This window comes from Strix uralensis, chromosome 1, assembly GCF_047716275.1.
Source record: "Strix uralensis isolate ZFMK-TIS-50842 chromosome 1, bStrUra1, whole genome shotgun sequence".
Classification (NCBI taxonomy): Eukaryota; Metazoa; Chordata; class Aves; order Strigiformes; family Strigidae; genus Strix; species Strix uralensis.
In genome coordinates, this window is record NC_133972.1 from 84,161,683 (window position 1) to 84,184,928 (window position 23,246).

General features: G+C 38.8%; 1 protein-coding gene across 1 annotated transcript in view; it reads right to left on the reverse strand.

Moving 5' to 3' along the window:
• The window catches only part of CDH20 (cadherin 20), a 294,400-nt gene extending 282,250 nt beyond the window's left edge, over window positions 1-12,150 (reverse strand). The window contains exon 1 of the mRNA XM_074873764.1: window positions 12,090-12,150. The gene's annotated coding sequence lies outside the window, so the exon portion shown is untranslated. The remainder of the gene's footprint in view (window positions 1-12,089) is intronic.
• Between the last annotated feature and the right edge of the window lie 11,096 nt (window positions 12,151-23,246).

Consider the following 23,246-nt stretch of genomic DNA (forward strand, 5'->3'; position numbering starts at 1 on the left):
AACATAAGAACAACAAAGGAAATCTCTTTTTCAAATGCAGTGTATTTCCACATAGAAACCCCAGGATCTGTACCTGTATTTTAATTTCTTACGGGGCATATACAAACTCTGTCATTATTTTACTGTTGTTTTTTAAATGCAAATTCAACAGAAAATTTTCATTTTGCAGACAGAAGAGAAACCTTTGCTTTTCAGTTACATTTTAGAAGAGCTTGATTTTGATAAGTTTGTTGTATTGTTTTCCCACAGGTTTTAGGTAAACTATTTTTCATTTTGCCGCTTGATTTATCTAAGATGTGACAATGTCATTTCAGGACCGTGTTATTCAGTAAAAGGATTTTAGAGAGGATTTGGATTAGTCCCAGTTTTTGCAGAGCTATCCCAGTTTTGGCAGTTCCATCTCATGTACACTTCAGTTACACTACCAGGACATTAAAGAAAAAAAAATAAATTGCTGTATTCCTGGTGCAATGCGCACATACAATCCATTGTCTATAACCACTACCACAGCGATGAAAAAGTACATTTCAGCCACATGGGGTTTATGACTGACAGATAAGGTTTTTTATAACACATCCAATACTTCACATAACTGCAGGACCTGAGAATTCAGAGAGAGAGAGAGAGAGAGAGAGAGAGAGAGAGAGAGAGACTACCTTTTCACTAAGGACTTCAATACCGTTACTTTCACTTCCAATGAAATCAGGAATTAGTTATAAAAAAATAGATTATCTGATGACAAAATCACCTGAATTTGCACCATCTTTAAACCTGATACCATGCCCTTAAGATGCTTACTTCTTCTCTGTCTTGCACTGTTGCATATGCAAACAGAATCAGCTCAGACATATGAGGTAAAGGAGCAACAAAAATGCCATCACATATGGGCTACAGGCTTCTCCACCTATTGCATCACCTCTGCCCACCTCTGTCTGAATGTTGTTTAATGAATGCTAAAATAGCCTAGAAAGAAGGTACAAATGGTTTAATTCCTATAGTCATTATTTATAATTTATCTATTGAGTCAGTTCATGACTCAAAGCATTCCTGAGAAGATATAGATATTTTTCAGATTTTTCATCACATATTTATTTTTTTCAGCATGAAATTTTACAAATAATCTACAGTACATATGTGCATCTATAGCTCTTAAAAACAAGATAAAATTAACAGGTCTTAATAAACTTTATGCATGACTTACTATTGACACTGACTATCTAACGGAAAACAAATATTGTAATCAGTTCTCCTTAGGAAAGCATCTCTAAGTTAGTGTTGCATGAAATAAGACTTGTTCATATTGTAATAGACAGAACTGTGAAAAATATTCCCTTTAATTCAAAATGAGGCCAGTTTCAGCATCTCAGGTTTTCAAAAAATACTACACTTTTGGTACTAAACTTTGCACATACAAAAATTCAAATTTATAATCTAATCTTTTATTTGCTTTCCATTTGAGTATGTGGGGAAGCTGGAATGCAGGCAAAGCACTGATTTCTCTTGAGTTGGTATTTTAGTTCTGTTTGAATACAACAAATTGTAGTGTATAAATGAGAAAAACCTCTCAGGACATGAATTCAATTTCACCTCTTGTGTTGAGTATCATTGTAATTACTCAAATGATTAAAGCTATACGCGAATTTAAGCACTTCACTGAATCAGGGCTTTAATGCTTTAAGATACCAGAATTGAATCAGGCAGCACCAGTATGGTCATGATCGAGGGAGAAAGGTATTTTTCTGGTCTCCTCTTTCCTTCCCACATAACTGGGTTACATCACAATCAGGTTGTTCTGCCTAGTGAACTTAGAAACATAACACAGGAACATAAATTCAGTTTATCAGAATTTGTTGGGCCTTTGTGAAAAATCAAATTAATACCAAATCAACTTAAAAATATCTCGGTTGTCTTTGGATCAATCTCCTGGCTAAAAGGAATTAAGACAGAGAAAATATGTCACAAAAAATAACCAGTCTTCTGAAATTATGAATAAATTCTCAGTAAATCTAGGCTCACCTTTCATAATATAATATGAAAGCAAAATTATGTCTGCAAAATTATGAAAACTCACGACATTACATTAAATGCAATGCTTATGCGTCTGCTAGTTCAAGTAGCACTTGCTATAGGTATTATTGACAAAACGTAATGGGTAAATATATATGGCTTTTCATATCTGAGGAGGTTACTGGTATTTTTAACTTAAAATGTGTTTTGCAGTGAAAACCAAGAAAAAAAAAAATCTGTTTATAAGCTTCAGACATAGGCAGGCAGAGAAACCTCACCCATAAAAATCCTCTTAGCAGGAAAAACACTCTCTAAATATACAAACAATAACTCAGTACTGGCAGACAACATAACAAGGGACAACAGCCATAAATTCCAACTTGGAAGGTTCAGATTGGACAACAGCAAAAACTATTCCACCACGAGAGTAGTAAGTACTGGAACAGGTTGTCCTAGGAGACAGGCATTTTTTGTCTTTGTCATGTAATTAAATGATGACTTGTGGAATATATTGTTCATCCCTCGGAGGGTGGGTGAGGTACAGGAAGACTAGATGAGGGGAAATACAGTAAATACTCAGGAAGTACTAAAATGTCTAGAGTCATATATCAAAGCTGCAACGTTGGTTAGAAAATCATTCTCAAAGTAGTTTTCAACAACTTAATGTTAAAATTGGGGGTATCATTACAGGACTCCTCCTAAAATATAGTATCAATCTATACTTTCAATAATAGTTTGATGACTGAATATAGCATTTGCTTATTAAACACTGTTCATGGCACCAGACTGAGAGGGACAGAGTGTACAGTGAAGAGTGCAGATTTCAAAAGGATCCTGGCAAATTAAATGTGTGATTTTTAGGGTAAAGAGAGATTACAATTCAACAGGAGCAAGTAAAAATCAATTGTAACAGAATTTAACAAGATTATTACAACATAATTATAAAATTCACAAACTGCTTACCCATCAACTATGTCATGCTGTTGCAACACTGTGTAAAGACCTCATGTACTGGAAGGCATTAATGGGCTTATAGGCTATTCTGCAAGATACAGAATATAGCCCTCTAGTCTTACCCAACCTTGGAATGGCCTCAAAGTATTGTGTCTACAAATACACTTCAATAAAAGTTATAACTAATTGGAAAGATAAGGAGATCACTAAGAAGACTCAGAGGTGTAGGAAGAAGAATTCAATGGCAGGTTAAAGAAACTAGTGTAGGTTTTAGTCCATTGGGGGGAAAAAAAAAAAGCTGGGTTGAACAAGTGGGTAAATAGTGCTGTTAAAATATTTAAAAAGCTGTTGTTCTTTTCATCTTCTTTACAACCCGTTCCTCATGTTCATGATCATTAGAAGTGGAAAGAACAGACTTGAAGTGATCCATGGGAGTTTCAGATTAGGCTGCAGAGAAGACTCTGTAAAAGTAAGGATGGCAATGCACAAGAGACTGCCTGCAGAAGCTATGGAGTCTCCATTATTAGGAAACATTTTAAGGCAAAACAGACAAGCATCCATCACGACTGACACAGATATAACTGATTCTGCCTTAGAGTAAGAGGATGAACTTAATGACCTCTCCAGATGCTTTCCAGTCATCCGATAACACAAGCAATCAAACACCGCTCAGAAGAGACCCAAGGAATAGACATCAAAACTGGAGTTCTCAAGAAATTACTTTAGAAAACAAGTTGTGGCAGACACAAGGTTGATTTCAATGTCACAGTAACCAGCTTATATTCAGATGTTCATAGGGATGAATGGTCAGGCAGAGGGAATTAAATTTATGGAGAAATACACTGGACGAAAAATGGGGGAGAAAAAAATGCACTGAGATAGGAAGTGCCCAATATAGGGTTAAAATAACTTCTGTCTATTTTTTTGTGTGAAGTATAAGCGCAACAGGACAGAGGACTGAAAAAAAAATGAGAAACATATCTAAAGATGGTTTTAAGAGAAATAAGAACTCTGATACTTACCAAATTATTCAGCTCCATCCTCTGCTGCCCATACTGGTCTCCTCAAGAGAAACTGGCTAGATTAATCAAGTTACTTGCTCTCTGACTGAGAAATTAAGACACACTTTTCACTGTATAAGACAAGAACTCATATATGCATCCAAAATAAATGGGTAAGAGTACAGAATGTTTTCTTCTTGCTACGGAGATAGGAAGGTCTAGGAGAAATGGCTGACAAACTATTGTCCATCACTTGATGGGGCTACAAAAGACCTACTACATAATTTTGAAAAAAACCCCAAAACCACCCAAAACCCAAAAAGCACTCCAGCTGATTGGAAGAATTAATTTCCTTGTATTGCAGTTTAATACTGTGATTGGTAAGAGTTTTATTAGAAAACAATAAATTTTTGATGATATAAAGGAATATTACCTAGATGAGATTCTAATTTGGAGGAGCAAAAGAAGAACACAGTCAAGTATTTTAGGGAAAGACAATAGCAAACAAAAGAGAACAAAATATAGTAGGAAAGAAATCTAAGGGGCAGAACAAACAAAGAAAGAACAAACAAATGAATTGCCTGTAACAGAAGCAATATAACAGGGAGAGAAGATAACTCAAAAAAAATGCACGGTATTTGGAAGCCAGTGCTGGACATTCATTTCCAAGTAAGAGTGGTTATAAGGAAGCAATGAGGAGATTCGTTTCAGTGTAAATTCAGTTTGGGAACTTAGCATCTCATTTAGCTATCTAAATCAGTACTAAGGATGTGTTAACCCCCAGGTGCAACAAAAAAAGACAATCTTGAGTTAAGATCTCATTCAGTTTCTCAGGTTCTAAGAGTTTCCCAGACAGCCCAAAGGTACAAAAAGCAGAGAGGTAAATTGTCTATGGACGCATCCACAGAAGAAGTTAGTGTCAGAATATAGACTTTTAGCAGCATAGCCAGAACTGGAGACCAGTATCTTCTTTTTCTTTTAGTGTCTGAAATGCGTAAGTGTTGATGTGTGCAAAAAGAAAAAGCCTCTTTGGCCTTATTCTACGAGTGTAAAAGGTTTCACATCTTTATTTATGGGAGGCCAGTGTTAGATGAAATTGACCATAAACTACTTATAGCTGTTGCCAAAAAAGGTCTGACAAACACTCCCACTGAGAACAGAGAGCGCTTTTTTTTTCTGCTACAAATATAGGATTTGCAAATTGAACACAAACTTGGAAAGATTTGTGGCTGTAGGCTCACCCTCTAGAGCATTTCAGCAAAACAAAGCAGCTGAACAAAGTCCAGTACTAAATTAAATACATGTCAGTCTGAGGAAAAGGAAACATGTACACATCAACCACCACCTGTCCAATCTCAGATAAAATACAAATGGCAATTGTCAGAGCTATGGCTAAGAATGCAGAGAGTAATGAAGGCTATGATCACAGTCCTATTATCAATTTGAAGGACAGCAGCTGGCAGTAAATGAGGTTTTATTTAAGGGCACAAGTTCCTGAAGGGATAATGTTTAAAGACCTACGGGAATATAAAAAGTTTCTTCCTCAGTGAGGTAGACCAAAAGCTCCATTAACCTATGTCTAAAAATGGTCACTAGTACATGTTTAGCAAAGACTCAGCACACTCTACCTTAATGTTGTCAAATCTACAATAGTTTAGGGACCTGTGAAGCCAGAGGCTGTAACTAGACCGTCATGTTTGATTCCAGCCAATGATTCCATTCACCATTAATTTAGCCATTTTATTTTCATGTCATTCATACTTTTCAATTTACTTTACACATTGAGTTCTGTTTGTTTGGGGTTTTTTAAAGCTGATAATTTCAAGCCTGATAGCTTCATTTGTTACCCCCAAACCTCTTGTATTATGAAGATCATTGAATAAACGTTCCTTATGTATCACCATACCAGATTTCAGCATACCACATCTTAACATATCTCCCCTTACTCATGTCCCTCTTTTCCGTGATGAAGTGTAATAGTCTGTTCAATTTATCTCACACCTCTGATCATCTCTGCTGCTCTTATCTATGCCTTTTTTATTCTATTAGTTCCTTTCTAAGGTGGAATAATGGGAATACCATATTGTGTTCAAGATGTGAGAAACATCATTATTTGTACAGTGGTATACTACTTACAGTTCTGCTCACTGTTCCTTTACTAATGGTCTCTTACAGTCTATGTGCTTTTCATGACTATATTTGAGCACTGACCAGCTCTCATTCTTACATGATGACAATTCATTCAAATGCCATCACTGAAGACACAGAATTACTTTGCATTTACTCATTTACTTTGTATGAAAGTAATTTACAAATTAAAAAAAAAATAAAACAAACAAACAGGATAAAAGACAGTCCTCCTCCCTTGTTGGCCAAAAAAATACTATAATGGTCCCAAAGTTGAATAATTGAAGAAATTGAGTTTTGGAATTTTTCCAAAAATAACTAAGCAAAAAAACCACCACTGAAATAATGTGGTTACCTCAAGACCAAAGACTGCCAAAACAAAGTAGATTTATATTTTGGGCTGAATTAACTCTATCTCAAAATGAAAGCAGCCCTTAGGTCATTATTTGAACTCTCCCAACATAACCTTACCAGAAAATGCTATGTATAAATGAGTATTTGGTCATATAAAATCCATTTTCTGTAGACAAGGCTGTTTCTGACAGTGGATGCTGGTTTGGTGAGAATGCTGAGGACTCAGACCTGTAAAGTTCTTGTTTCAAGTAGGTTCATCCCTAAACAACACAATCTGCTGAAGTCTCTTAACACAGCATGAACATACTTGTTTCCTAGCTTGTTCACAGAGTTAGTAACCTAATCTTAAATGATTTTGCTATTAAGAACTGTGTATCTGTTGCATTTTGATGTTCGGTTTTCCCTATATTTAGGTTTGATTTTCATCACGCTTGGGTTTCCTTTTTCTTTTTCTCTCCACCTAACAATAATCCAAACTCTTTCTATAGGCACAAAAATACAATGTGATCCCCTTAGAATTCCAGTCTTCATACTTAGGGGTAAAAAGAAAAGATATGGGACTCTTTTTCATACACTGAAAATAGACTTACAGATCATCTAATTTCTTAGAGATTAAAGAAGGTTAAAAGGAAACATGAACTGAAAACATGCTCATCAGAAAAGACAATGGGGTCAGACGCCAGCTGTAATGAATATTCTGATCTATAATTCCTAGAGTCTTTGCTAGGGCATGGGTAATTGCAACTCTTTGGTTTTGTTCTGCTGTTTAATATGAACCCCATCCTCCCAGCCCATTAGCTATACTCTCACAGAAGATCTCATATCAGAGTGTAAAACAGACTCTGGATCCTGTGAGCAATGCAAAGTTCTCTCTGCTGTGAATTTGTGACTTCACACAACCAACAGGAAAACAGAGTGGCATGCTCTCATCTCCTCAAAGAGTTAGTCACTTGCAAAATCAGTGCATTAATGAGGGACCCTTCTAAGGCACAACTTTGGTGCATCACCTGCATGAAAATATAATTTCAGAGAAAGGTACAAACTAGCTGAAGAGTTTAGAGACACATAATAACCCTGTAAATTTTCAAAATGAATAAGAAATGTTTTTCTGTACCTCCCACACACTGTTTTGTAAATGGATTGTTGAATGTCTTTGAATTCTACATTTTGTTCAAGTTAAATAGAATCCTCCCATGGAAAAGACAAACTACAGAAAAAAGTAATAACACTAAAAGTCTGCACTAATAATCATATTGATAACTCTAAGAGAAACAGAAGAATCAGGTTAGATAATGCCTAAGTTAGACATGAAATTATCTTCCCAGGTAAGTATTAAAATAACCAGCTAAGTTGTTTCATATCAAAGAAAACTAAAAAAGTAAACTTTTATATAATTCCACATAGCTTTTAAATTCATATTTTAGGAGCAAGTATTTTGGCTTGTACACTTGTTCAAATTTTTTCCCTGACTTTACAAGTCTAATATATGCAAGGCAAGGAGAAATTTAGTAAGGCCTTTGACACCATTTCCCACAGCATTCTCTTGGCAAAACTGGCTGCTCGAGGCTTGGATAAGCACATGCTTTGCTGGGTAAAAAACTGGCTGGATGGCCGGGCCCAAAGAGTTGTGGTGAACGGAGTTAAATCCAGTTGGCAGCTGGTCACGAGTGGTGCCCACAGGGTTCGGTTTTGGGGCCACTCCTGTTTAACATCTTTATTGATGATCTGGACCAGGGGATCGAGTGCACCCTCAGTAAGTTTGCAGATGACACCAAGTTGGGTGGGAGTGTTGATCTGCTCGAGGGTAGGGAGGCTCTGCAGAGAGATCTGAACAGGCTGGAGCGATGGGCTAAGGCCAACTGCATGAGCTTCAATAAGGCCAAATGCCGGGTGCTGCACTTGGGCCACAACAACCCCCAGCAGCGCTACAGGCTTGGGGAGGAGTGGCTGGAGAGCTGCCAGTCAGAGAGGGACCTGGGGGGTGTTGATTGACAGCCGGCTGAACAGGAGCCAGCAGTGTGCCCAGGTGGCCAAGAAGGCCAATGGCATCCTGGCTTGTATCAGAAATAGTGTGGCCAGCAGGGACAGGGAAGTGATCTTACCCCTGTACTCGGCACTGGTGAGGCTGCACCTCGATGACTGTGTTCAGTTTTGGGCCCCTCACTACAAAAAGGACATTGAATTACTCGAGCGTGTCCAGAGAAGGGCAACGAAGCTGGTGAAGGGTCTGGAGCACATGTCATACAAGGATCGGCTGAGGGAACTGGGGTTGTTTAGTCTGGAGAAGAGGAGGCTGAGGGGAGACCTCATCGCCCTCTACAACTACCTGAAAGGAGGTTGCAGAGAGCTGGGGATGAGTCTCTTTAACCAAGTAATAAGCGATAGGACAAGAGGTAATGGCCTCAAGTTGCGCCAGGGAAGGTTTAGACTGGATATTAGGAAGCATTTCTTTACAGAACGGGTTGTTAGGCATTGGAATGGGCTGCCCAGGGAGGTGGTGGAGTCCCCATCCCTGCAGGTGTTTAAGAGTAGGGTCGACATATTGCTTAGGGGAACCTTCAGTGTTAGGTTAACAGTTGGACTAGATGATCTTCAAGGTCTTTTCCAACCTAGATGATTCTGTGATTCTGTGAAATGATCAAGAATCTTAAAAAATATTAGTATATTGCAAAACAGTGTGCATATGGTCAAGTAGTACATTGTGCTTAAATCATAACTACAGCACTCACTATAGATATACCTCATCATCTGTTGCAGGTTCTTTAGCTGGCCCTCACTAATTCTTTCCCAGCTACTCCAATATGGCGAAAACATTTGAAAAGGAAACATTTTTCAGAATTCATCACTGTTAGAGGAAACATTCAGAAACAGTGGTGTCCTGGTTTCGGCTGGGATAGTTACTTTTTTTCCTAGTAGCTGGTACAGTGCTGTGTTTTAGATTCAGTGTGAGGCTAATGCTGATAACACACTGATGTTTTAGTTGTTGCTAAGTAGCACTTATCCTAAGTTAAGGATTTTTCAGTTTCCCATGCTCTGCCAGCGAGCAGGTGCACAAGAAGCTGGGAGGGAGCAGGTCAGGACAGCTGACCTGAACAGCCAAAGGGATATTCCGTACCATAGGACATCATGCTCGGTATATAAACTGGGGGGAGTTGGCCATGAAGGGTGAATCACTGCTTGGGCATCAGTCAACGGGTGGTGAGCAATTGCACCATGCATCACTTGTCCTCTCTTGAGTTTTATTTATCATTTTGCTATATTCCTTCTCATTACAATTATTATTATATTTTTAAAATTATTGTTATATTTTACTACAGTTATTAAACTGTTCTTATTTCAACATGCGAGTTTTACCTTTTTTTTGAATTCTCCTCTCCATCCCACTGGGAGTGGGGAGGAGTGAGCGAGCGCTGCATGGTGCTTAGCTGCTGGCTGGGGCTAAATCACGACAAGTGGTAAAACAGACTAAACATTCATAGAAGCTAATAAACTGATTTACACCAAGCTAACTGCAGATCACAGCCTCAGAAACTGCTATATGCTAATTGTTGGCAGGTAAATGATTTCCTAATCTGATTTAATCTGTTTCTCTGAGCATTCATTCCCCCAGGATATCAAATTACCTCAGGAACTACTTATCAATATGCAACTGCTAATCAAAACAATTGCTCAACATTTGAGATATGTGTAGTTAACACAGAAATGTTTTGAACACTTTGGGATAAATAACCTTTTGATAAGTTAATAACAGCGACCTTTAAGTACATCCTTCTATTAAAGATGTCCACTAAATTTATTTAAGCAGTTTTGACAACATAACGTACTTAAAATATTCTTTCTCTAATCCACCCATAAAATTTTAACTAATGAAAAAATAGCTGCTTATTGTGGGAGAGAAGCAAGTTGACATTGGCCTGTCATCTTATGACTACATTTTAATCAAATTTATCTTGAAAACCTATGTTATACATTTTGATGGGATTTGAAGGTGAAACTTCTGTTGGATTTAAAAATTGTCTTTAGGTAGTTTTACATACTTTTTATTATCACCATTATAAATATGAAATTATAGTAAAATACAACAATATTTTATTTTCCTCTAAATGTTTACCTTATTTTCCAGAATATTTATAGGAAAAAATATTTGCTAGATAATCTCTAGAAAGCACTCTGGGAAGATAAAGAGATCACTGGTTGCATATATTTCAGATAAATACTACTCAAAAGATGATGGACTGAATGTCTTGAAGAGAAATGGGTTATAAGTGATTTTGAGGCTAGATTCCCAATTCAAATCCTCTCCTTTTCAACTTATATTGACTGCTTGAATGCCTCAGAAATCAAGACCCATTGTGTTAGAAAACATTAGACAAAATGAAGGCCTGTGCTTCAGAAACACAGGCTGTACACTGAGCTTTTTTGTGATAACAAGAGCATTTCAGGTCTGCTGAACCTTAGAGGAGAACAAGTCTGAGGTAGATCAATTACAGAAGAAACTATCACCACTTCCTGATTTCATTCAAATGAAATCTGCTTTAAAATACTTATAACACACTTTCCATTAAAAGAATAAAAAATATATGAATGAAAGTTAAGGAAAAAAAAAGTGTAAGTGATGATCATTGTATGGAAGGAAAGACCTTAAAAGGCAGTTAAAGCCACCACTGAAAACCTGTCTGAGGACTTTTATCTGTCTTGAAACTTAAGAAGTTAGTTATGCTAGTGTCTCATCATGGAGGTGTGCAGCGAAGAGAATAAGCAGAAGAGAATAAGCACTCTAGTAAATTATATTTTGCTTTTAAACTGTGTATTTAAGAGATCCACCTTATTTTTTGGCTGGTCACAGGTGGCCATACATTAAAATAACAGAAGTCTCACAGCATCTTGCTGAAACTGTCTAGAATGTTGTCTTCACAGTCCCAGTCTCAAATACTCTCCCAAAGTCTTACAGGAACAATACACCTGTATACAGTTATCTTCATATTTCAGCACAGAATAGGAACCAAAATGTCACCTTGAACACCTCCTGCACTTTGCTGACACTGATATGTTTCCCAGCTTCCAGGACAGTAAGCAACTAGTACCAGCCCAAACAACTAAATGTCACCAAATGGACTTTTGTGGCTGCAACAGCGTAGCTACAGCCTGTGGTCGAGATTCTAATCCTGAACAGGTATAAAGTACAAGACTTTGCAGAAAAATTTCATCAGTGAAAAATGAATATCTTGGGAAATGGAAAGCAACCAATTTCTTTCTCATTATGTGTTCATTTCTTAATTTGCAAGGGATGAGTTTTGTCTTCTTTGTAAAGCCTTGCTGAATATAACAGGATTTGCACAGGTGTAAATGAGGGCAAGATGTGTCCAATTATTTTAGGTTTTGAAATTAAAAAAGGAATTACTACTAGATTACTGTGACCCTTCATTTTGCATAACTACCAGCTTATCATCTATTTTGTTTAAGAGTTTTTGTACTTTCATGGTAAGCACTCACCATTGATTTGCAGTCAGATGACTAGAATAGCATCATTTTCATTCTGGAGGGAGATCTGCACTCTTTCAACTTATGTACCTCTTGGTAAAGACAAGGGGAATTAGAGAGATGTACATTCCATTGTTTACCTTCCATTTTCCTAAAAGCACTTACTTTTTTGTTTAGTTAAGGATGATAATAAAGCCTCAGAAGAGGCAGGTCAGCTGTGATCAGAACCCCTTGCTCCTTCCACACTCCTGGCCTTAGGTAGAATCTCAGATTTCATGGAACTGGCAGTGTCTAATGAAAAAAAAAAAAAAAAAAAGTTAGATGGAATAACTTGTGAAAGGGTCAACAGTGTTTAAAGATCTGGTAGATTTTAAGCAAACATCCCCACCTTGAAACTTTTTAAATCAAGTTCTGAAGCTTTCCAAAGCTACTTAGCTCTGATTAAAACAGAAACATTTTTGGCAAGAATACCAAACTCCTGATGATTATTTATGGCAAGAGCCATTTTACAGAATCTTAGATGCACAAACTGGACTAAAATATTCACCAAGGCAAACAGTGCCATCTTAGAAGATCTAATGAGAAAATGTATGAATTCCATTCCACAAAACATTAAGCTATTATTTACCTTGCAGACTCCGGAAAGCAGAACATCTTACCTTTCCTCCTTTCTTCTGTCACTGAGGGGTTTTAGACTTCCATCTAAGCTGCCACTAGATCAATGTTCAGTTACAACTAATGTTCCTGTCCCTTACTTTATTTTCTATGCCTTAAGTGTCTTCTGTCATCCTCTTAATCCTCTGGAGTCTGCTTGCACAGACAGCTGGGAAACGATTTGGGAACCAGAAGAAGTGGAAAAGCCTTTTTTATCCAGCACTCTTGAGATCAGGGATCTCATCAGGGATCAGTTCACATCTCGTATTCTCCAGACAGAGCCCTGAATTCCTCAATATTCTTGAGGGGTTGTTCAATGCATAGGGAAGCATTGTAAACCAAGTGGAGAAGCCACAGAAAGGAGCAGGAACCCAGGTGAGCCATTGTGCACCCACCTCCCCCCCCCCGCCCCCCCCCCCCCCCCCGATGCTATGGCATCTGGGTGTTTAAGGACTGCACACAAGGTGGGAGAATGAGAAAATTGTCCCAGACCACTCTCTAGCCAGGTGGCTCATCTGCTCACTTGCTAAATAGGTAATATGGGTTCAAATCCCTCCAAGCAAAAGGAAACCCCAACAATATGGGTGCAATTCCTCCCACCTGGTCTTTGCCTCTGTTGTTTAGGACCAGTATTATGGTCAGCAGAGATCTCAGTCAAACTAGCAATGTGGAGTTAGGTTCACTGATCTGGCCAAGTGCACTTTGCCTTCCACTGTATTAACTACTTCCACTGACTAGAAAAGAATTCCTGGAGAATTTCTCTGATGCATTTACCCATACTGTAGACATTGACAGTTATTTTGAAAGACCCATCTCACTCTCCCACATGTTGATTGAGTTCCTTACACGTGTAGCTGATGGGGACAACACAACATTCCTTATCCCTGCATTTAGTACAAACAAGTCTTCATGTTCTCTAACTTCTTTACAAAGATGCCCAAAATAATTTGTGTTGCTTCCAGTGAAACTTACTAGCTTGGTAAGAAAATTATTTCAGATCTCTGAAAGGAAATGGTTACACCTAGACTGAGACAAATAATCTTGATATCAGGAATCATAGATTTTGACTCACAAACCAATACTGTTGAAGAAACAAACGATTGAACAGCAGGATGCGTCTTGGTTAGACTCATTTCACACCTTACCTTTACCACATACCATCATGGAGAAAGAAATGTCTTGAATATTACCATGAGATGGGTAAAGCTGGGTGAATTATTATCACACAGTAAATTAGGAAAAAGCACTGACTGATTTGGTTTGACTTTGCATTTTCAGGCTACTCTCCATCTTGCCAATCTGACTCCGTCCCTTAATGTCCTCCTACATTTCTCTTCTAATTCTCATTTTGAGATCTTGTTCGGTTTCCGTTCTCCCTTTCTGCTGAAACAGCAGTTAGTTATCAGTAGTCACCTGTCACACATTGTCCTTTACTCTGTCTCCTGTTTTATCATTATTTTCCTTCTGCTATGCCAGCTATTCCTGTACAATCTTCTCCACATCCCTAGATTTCCCAGAACTGTGTATGTTTTCCCCTCAGTGAACTCCTGGCTGTGGGCATTCCCAAGGAACAGCAGAATGAGCCATCCAGTGAACTCTAAGCTTCTGCATCTGCTGCTTTTGAATAACAGGTATTAATAAGACAGAAAAGCAAAGGTAAGCCATGTTTTCTGGAAGCTGGCATATCTGGATTTGTCTGAGCTATTATTCCAGGTGTCCCAACAACAAAATAGCTGCAAAACCACAGAAATAGAAACATCTTTCCACTTCACGTTTCCTTCTCTAACTCTCATTAGCTTCTTCCATCATATCTCACCTCTTCCCAATACAAACATTATTTGTGATATCACCTGCCTTCATTCACCTTCTCAACATGGTGCAGCCAATTAAATGATGATACTCAAGGAAAATAAAAGATAGGGTATCTGAAGCTAACAGCACTATCTATATCATTTGGATCTTCATCTTATATCAGCTATAACTGAGGTACTTCCATATTCTTTATGTGCCTATTTCCTCAAGGTTATAGATTTCTTCAGTAAAGCCTGCATCTTCATCTATGCCTTGAATTGGGTGAACTGGATTGAGCATACTAAAAACCAATCAAACTACAGTAGCACCCATTTCTATTATTTGAAATTCACAGGTGGTTACTATAGTTCTGAACTAAGTTCAGCAGACAATATGAAAAGGAAGTACTTGACACTTCTTGTCAAAAGCAGGCAGATAAAAATCTAGCCTTGAACGGTGATCAGAGGAATGCAAGTCTGAGACATTCTAACACTTGGGTTTGTTTTCTGAAGAGATCAAGCTTGTTCTGAAAGAGTATAAGAAGAACCACTGAAGAAATTTGGTGGCCAGACAGGGTGACAATTCCTTCTCTCGTGCTGTGTACTGTTTCATTTGGTGCTTTAAAAGTACTTTCCCATAATTATAGCTAGAGGAAGGATTAAAAAATTTATTAGGCATTTAAGCTGTGAGGGTATGGTCAACAATACATCAGGACCTGCAAACAGAACTCCAAAGGGCATAGAAGAAATTTTGTAGGAAGTCAAGAAAAGTTACATTAAGGCTGTGAGCTCCCATTTGTCATGATTCCCTCCCCACACCCTCACAGTACAATAGCTCTACAGGACATACTTTAACAGAATTTGTGCACTTTCAGGCTGTACCCATGTCTGTCTGTCCCTACATACATCTCCCTTACACGCTTGTTCTTTTTCCTGCATGTGTCAGAGACTGCAGGGAGTAATTCAGCAACCTCCCAGAGGCTCTGTGAGGGCCGTGCTTTACAGGACTACTGTGGAACACTTTCTTCTGTCAATGCTATGTGTCTACCCCCTATATGTCTACACCCCCGTCCCACCAAGCAATGCCGCTTTGAACAGGGGTCAAAGGAAAGAAACAATACCATCATGGTGGCTAATCAATACACTCTCTGTTTACTTTCTTCATAGGGTAAGAATATTCCATGTGGGACATGCCCCACTAATCTGTGTGTCATATTAAACCTATTCTATGGTTTAGTTGAGGAAAATCTTGCTCTTTAAAACCAAATAAAGCCGATCTTTGATTTTTTATTTTGTATTCCCACAAATTCTGCACTATAGACTAACTCAGAAGAGTTTAACTGAAAAATAAAGAATCTGTTACCTGCACTTCAAGTGAAACACTCAGAAACATTCAGTCAGAAGGAGGACATTTGTGGCAAAGATGCTCACATTTTGCTTCCAAATTACCTGTTTCTTCTCCCTGAAAATAGAAGAAAGAGAAGGAAAGCTGGACAACTGTGAAGAAATGAAGCACCAGTTGTGCCTCTCTTAACGGTTCAACCCAAAGCATTACATTCTGTGCAGTTAGAAGGGAAAAATCATGAAATTGGCACAGGTAGAGGTGACAAAATCAACACACAAATTTCTGATCTCTGTTACTGGAGCTCCTACAGATGAACACTGTCATTTATACTGAATACCTTTAATCCAGCCCTTTCTTAGTGCATTATCCAGAAATTTGTAGACACATTACTGGAGATATCAAAAACAAATTCAGAAATAACACAACAGAAGAAAAGGATTTTATTTATTGCATATATCTTTAACCAGACACAGAACTGTTGAACCTCATGCTGTTGTAGATGCCTCTATTTGATCTAATAGACTCTCTTGTAGCCAGTACAGCAAAGAGCTCAAATTTTCAGCAGGAAGCTTGTATGCACACAGAGCAAATACAGTGATTGACATAATAACTGCTAAAGAATGGTCTTATTTAATTGAAGTCTTGAAACAAAAAAAATCTTTTGATCTTTCTGGACAGCACTCCATCACCTTTTGAAATGCATACCCTGGGCTTGTTCTCTGCACAATGACATGAAAGGCCCAGGCCTGATTCTCATTATAATCAGCCTAGAAGTTCCAGACCAGACATCAGCCAGCCTGGCTCACCCTGAGCAGGACTTTGAAGGAAGAAATAACTGGAAAAAACCAAAACCCTTCCATAGGCAAGGCTTTCACCCTTAAATGCAGCAATTAGAGAGAGTTTGTGTCAAATCAAATTGAGAACAGAAGCAAATATCCCAGATTTTGCTAACTTCAATCATATGAGCTGTTCTTTCAGGGGGTTCAGGCCGGTCCCTTGTCTCTAGACCAACTATGGATTTTTGCTTCTGTACCTCTGCTTCCATATTAGCATTTCCTAAGGGCCTGCAAAACTGTTTTATTTCATCTGAACATATGACGTTCTCTTTAGTACATCTTTATTTGGATAGCAAGTTGCAGCTTAGCTCTCTTTTATCTCTTGAACCATTCACATAGCACTGCTGGAGATAGTGATAACTGCTGCCATTCTCCTAGAGAAAAAAAAAATATAGTTAATTAATATTTGAAGTAGAAAAAGCAGAAAGTTGGTTTTCCTGCATCTGTTGAGGGCTGTGCATGTCTCGTAATTTTACAGTAAGACAGCTTTTATACCCCATGTGTCCTTCCATTTCTAAGGATTACAACAGTTTAAACACAACAGGAAGCTTTATAGGGAAAAATAAATGAAATTACTAGCTACCATATATGCATGGTAATTTATAGTTCCAAACACAACCCTAACTACTGCTAGCAGCTCATAATTTGGAATGGATTACTAAATTTCACATTTTATTTGTGAAGTGTTGTTTTTTGGGGAGTGAGGGGACTCCTAAGGGCAATGTTTGTTACTATGAAATATGTTAAAGACTGTGCATGCTTTTTACCATGCAACTAATATGACTGCACTAAATTATGCCACAGAGTGAACCGGTAAACAGGTTACCTGAAACTGCCAGAAGCTCATGCCCAAAAGCTCAAAATTATCAATGGTCGTCCAAAGTGAACATACAAAACTGGGTGTCAGAGCTGATGCTGCACAAATGTAGACATGCTGTTGTGGGTGAAACTTTGCTGGCTGCCAGCTGCCCACCCAGCTGCTCACTCACCCCCCCTCCTCAACAGAACAGGGGGAGAAAATGAGATGGACAAGGTGGTGGGTCAAAACAAAGACAGGGAGATCCCTTACCAAAACAGACTCGACCTGGGGAAATTTTTTTGCCAATTGAAATAGATTTGGATGGTGAGAAACAAAGACAAAAACTAAAACACCTTCCCACCATCCTCCCACCCCTTTTCCCAGGCTCAACTTCACTCCTTCATCCCCAATTGCTCTACCTCTTCTCTGCTGAGCAGTGCAGGGGGACAAGGACTGGGGGTTATGGTCACCAACTCCCCTCCTGCCGCTCTCCCCTCGGGGCTTGCAGGGCTGTTTCTCCCCCTGTTTCCCTCAGCCCTGGCTGCCGGGCAGCGCTTTGCCCTTCCTTACCCAGGCTTTCCCCGAGGCGCCCGCCCGGGGCTGAGGGGCTCAGCTGTGCCCTGCGCTGGGGCCGTTGGAGCCGCCTGGAACCGGCTGTGTCTGGCGTGGGGCAGCCGCGGCCGCTCCCCGCAGGGGCCCACCCGGCAGAGCCCTCACTGCTGCCCGCACCTGGGCACCTGCACCCCGTACACATGTTCAAAACTAGCGCTTTACATGAGCAGCGAGAGAATTATCACCCAATGGAACAAGTTACCTACAGGCAAAATAGCAAATCCCCCCTCATCGACCCTTCTAATCAATGTGGGTGAACAGCTATGGGTAAACATTGTCCTACTATTTACTGTCTTGATGCTGAGTGAAAAGATCTTTGCCTTCCTTATACATAACATCTAGTTGTATTGTAGCTTCTAGCCTTAAAAGTCTGTGAACTCATCAGCCTTCAGATCAGAAACGTGGTGCTCTGGCAAGCAGACTAGAAGGGGGTGGCTGCTCTTGTCACAAGGCTCCAACGCTGCCCTTGCAGGCCATAGGTTGTGCTTGTCAGCAGTCAGTGGCAGTGCAACATCCAGCCCAGTTAACAGCCAGCTGGGAATTGCACAGCAGGCTCAGACAGAGCACTACAGAGCTCGGGAACACTGATAGATAATCCCATCCTTCTCCAGAGCCGATTGTTTTAGTGTGTGAATAAATGAAGTGGCTTCATCAGCTCAGCAGGCAAGTGATGCATAAATATGGCAAATATCCAAAGCAGTTATTCCCATATGTAGTATTTCTATAAATCTTCCTCCTCTTGCAAGAATGGAAGTTGCATGATAATTTTGATGGGTGGAAGTGCAATTGTGGTGGGTAGCTTGTAATAGAGCATCACCATACCTGTTTGGATTTTAAAGAGCTTCTAAACAAGTTATTATAAAAGCCAAACGTGGTCTTGTTTTAATAGTAAAGTGAACTCTTTGTGAAAAAAGATGATAGTAAAGTTTTTGCCAATAATGCAGCACATTAGTCAAGAATATTTATCCAGTTCCAAGTATTTCAGACTTCTAAAATTTGAACTGATAATTATTGCAAGAAATTAAGCCTGTTTCTCATACTATTTTGCTATTAATTTGTTATTTTCTTCCAAAGCAGCTGCAAATGTCATGTTGTGCATGAACAAAATGTTTTAAATTGCTCTCCTTTAGATCAAATCTCTAGATTTTAATTTTGGCTGCTCCTAATGGAGTATACTTAGAAAAAACTTGGAAGCCTGTTTTCAGTGTAGTAACAAATTCTAGTCAGGACTAACCCGAGTTCAGATATCATGCTTAAAAATGATGACTTCTTGGCCCAGACCCCATAAGCATCTTGAATTTTGATTTTCAGGTTCTGCAGGCAGGTGTTTAAATCTGTGCTTCGATATGTGGTGGGCAATGCTCTGGCCTTGAATGCATGGCAATATTTGTTATCCATCTTGTGCTTTTACCCTTTATCAGACTCAAGAAACTTTATGTTCCTGTTCCTAGATGTTCTGAAGGAGTTAATCCAGGATACATTCTGAAAAGATGCCTTATGGATCAGACTGTCACAGATACAACAGTGATTTCCAACACTTCAAAAAAAAAGCAGGAACTCTAGGGAAAAGAAAAGCTGTTTTACATAGAAGGCCCATGATTAGAACATTTATTTGGGAGAAGTAGGACCTGGAGCAAGTTTCTTTCTCTGCTTGCAGGCAAAGACACATATTGGTTTCAAGAACCACTAGATCTTGTACCATCTAGTGGATACACATGATGTTGGCACACAATCCATCCTGTCGAGGAATTCCTAACAAACAGAAGAGAATTTGTAATATCTTGTGCTACAGGTAGTACCAGAAGGAGCTTGACAGTGTAGCCTAGTGATTGGGATGGTCATCTGGAAAAGAAGGTTTGTGGTTGAAATTCCTCCTCCAAAGAACAGTACTTTAGTGATTAACTATGCCACTTAATAGGGGAAATATGGATAGGAGTGGAATGGGGGTTTCCCTTCCTTTTTCTTCCAGATTTTGCTGGAAACAGAACTCTGCAGTTTTGACTGTGAATCAAGTCAAACTAGATTTGTATGCAATGGATCAAGTCTTGACTAAAAAATTCTCAGATTCAGACAACCAGTGAGGTCTCATTATAGGATCCAAGATTGCCTGGTCTTCCTATCCACATATCCTTAGAGATGGCTGCCAAGAGTACTAGAGTATTAACAAAAATGGCATTTATATGGCAAATATATATAAGATATACTTTCATGAGCTAAATGTGGAAAAAATAAATTGTTTTGAAAGACTGAAGACTTCCTTAGATTTGTACAGTTCTAAATCTACAAAATCTCCTAATCTCCAAGGAAGCAAAAAGATTTATTCTAATCTTGCTTATTTCTAGTATAGTTGGGAGAATTTCAGAAGAAGGCCTAGCTTTAGCTGAACATATGGTCCAGATTATACCATAATGAAACACAAATAGAAATGCTTGTGTGACACTTTTAAGAACAAACTGGCTTGAAAATTTTGAGTGCAGCATTTTTACTGATTGAATGACACAATGAATTCTAGCATCCCTCTGCATTGCCAATGGATAATTATGATTATTACGAGGAGCATGCTTTGACTGAAAAGTTAAGCAAGTCTCAATTTTCTATCGCTCTGAAAGACTACTGCCCTCAAGAGGCCACATGCGGAAGCACAAAGCAATTTTATATTTCAATTTTCATTTTGTCTTTTTTAAAAAATTAATTAAAATGAATATGAATTATACCTTTCACTCTCCAATATAATTAAGAGGACACAGCATCCCTAGAATTAAGAAGTACTTTAAGAGGAATATGGGATTCATACAGCCAGGTACATCTATTTTAAAGTCACTGGACCAAAAGCTTAAACAAGAGCTAGATGCAAAGAAAACCCACTCTGCCAAACTTGCAGGTTGAACTCCACAGATCATTATCCGCTATTGCAAGAACATAAAAAAGTGACTTGCAGGAGTTGAAATCACATGCATATATTATTTCAAAATTACAAACTCTCAATTGCATTACTTCCAGGAAAAGAAAAAAAAAAAGAGAGAAAAACCATGTTAATTTTATGAAGTCAGGTTTTCTCAAATGATTTTCACTGAATGATCAGAACTGTTAAATATTTTAATTTGAATGTTTAAAAACTGTGTCCCTACACATAGTTTAACACACAGCATGTTCCACATACAGCTTTATCCATTTTCTCACAGGCTGTTCTAGAAAATTTATCATTATAATAACCAAGCACTTCATAAACGTTAATTTATCTTCACAATATTCCTTTGAGATTACCATCAAAAGTACACACTTATGTTACTAATAGGAACACCAGTAAACTGCTTTCTCAAAGTACTCTTGAACAGAGACGTTTTTGATAGAATATTCCCAGATTTAAAAAGCAAACCAAATCAAATGTCAAAGGGCAAAAACTGCACCTGCATTCCCTAATGCATTCCTACATGCCTCAGACTGAGGAGTGGAAACCCTTATATCTGCCACACATAGCTGTGTCAATTGAGTAAATGGAACAACCCTTTGAGAAGATTAATTTCCACAGCTGGAGTGATCTCTGGAAGAATAGACATGGTTTTGTCATCTTTCCTCTCTTTTCTGGATCAGAGGCATTTTGTCAACTATGCAGCTGTGGAATCTGTGGTTTTCTTCCTAGTTTTATAGGGTGAGTGAAAGCCAGGGATCTAGCTTTTTCCTTCCTATCCCTCTTCAAGCTTCTTTCCCCAATCCTTTCCACACAGCCTTTGCCCAGAGCCAGTTCCACATCCTTCCCAAAGCTGTTGAGCCCAACATCTCACTCAGCATGTGCTCCCTACCTGTATGAATTCCAGTCAGGCTCTTTCTTCCACTTTATATTCCCTGCATACCATAGTTGCCCCCCTGAATTTGATTGTGATTTGGCCATGTATATTTCCCTGCCAGACATCAGATCCTTCCTGGAGGCAACAGGGTATCCAGATGATACTCTTGATGGAACCAGCAGTGTTTAAGCAATTGAAAGAAAGTCCAAGCACTACCTTTTAATCTGAGAGTCTTTTGGCACATTGGTTGCTCACATGAGCTCCTTGGAGCACCTGCTCTCAAGTCCATGAAATCCCCTGCCAACTGTTTTCCCCAGCACCCAGTCCTGCTTCTTAAGGCTCTCCCCTGCACATTAATAAAGTCCTTTCCACTTCTGCAAATATTGGCTTTCTGGTGCAAACTTTTCTAGATATGTGAGAGAAAAGATTCACATAGGGATAAAGAGCGGCAACACAAAACATTTTCTAACACACGATCAGTTTCTCCCTAAAGATAAAGCTAGACATTATAGATGATTAGGTAAACTCACTTGTTGCTTAAAATTAGCTCCTCTTCTGTCAGACATTCATGGGTGGAGGTGGGAGACACAGATTTATTTAAGAGGCAGGATTCCCCTTAATTAATTTCATATATATAAATCTCCCTTCAGTTTCTTCAGCAAAATGAAAGGCTCCTCAAGTTGGATCCAGGTCATTTGGGTTTACCCAAGACCTCTTTTCTATAACATTTGTTTTTTTATTACCATCTTTCAGCTCAGTGTTTTGTTCTAAAGAGTCCTTTGACAAAATTTCTTCCTCCAGCTTAGCACCCTTGTACACCCACCCACACTTTCTTACTACTATTCCAGTCTGGACTTCCAAGGTCTCATCTGTATTTTTTCTGGTGATTATCCGTATTCCTTTCTTCTCCCTTTCATCTGAAAGGTAGGACAAACCACTGTCCCATTTCCAGTGATCTCCTTACAAGATTTATTGTTGATCAAAGTGTTTTCATTAAAACCAAGCATGATAATGCTGCCATAGTCTGAAACTTTTGAAAGGCCAGGACATACACTGGCAGAAGCATTTTTTAACAGTCATTTCAATAGCACCGCTATAGAAATCTTGCAGTAAAAGCAAACCATACAAACATGTTATGTAGAAAACCTTGCCAAATCACCATGGTGGTTTACTCTAGTTCTTCCATTTGCAAGGGGAATTCTGTTCTATTTTGAAATCTTGGCCTGAGGCCTCACAGGATGAGGATATGTGCTGGTTTTGGCTGGGATAGAGTTAATCTTCTTCATAGTGGCTAGTATGGGGCTATGTTTTGGATTTGTGCTGAAAACAGTGTTGATAATATAGAGATGTTTTCATTACTGCTGAGCAGTGCTTACACAGAGTCGAGGCTGCCTCTGCTTCTTACCCCACCCCACCAGCGAGTAGTCTGGGGGTGCACAAGAAGCTGGGAGGGGACATGGCTGGGACAGCTGACCCCAACTGACCAAAGGGATACTCCATA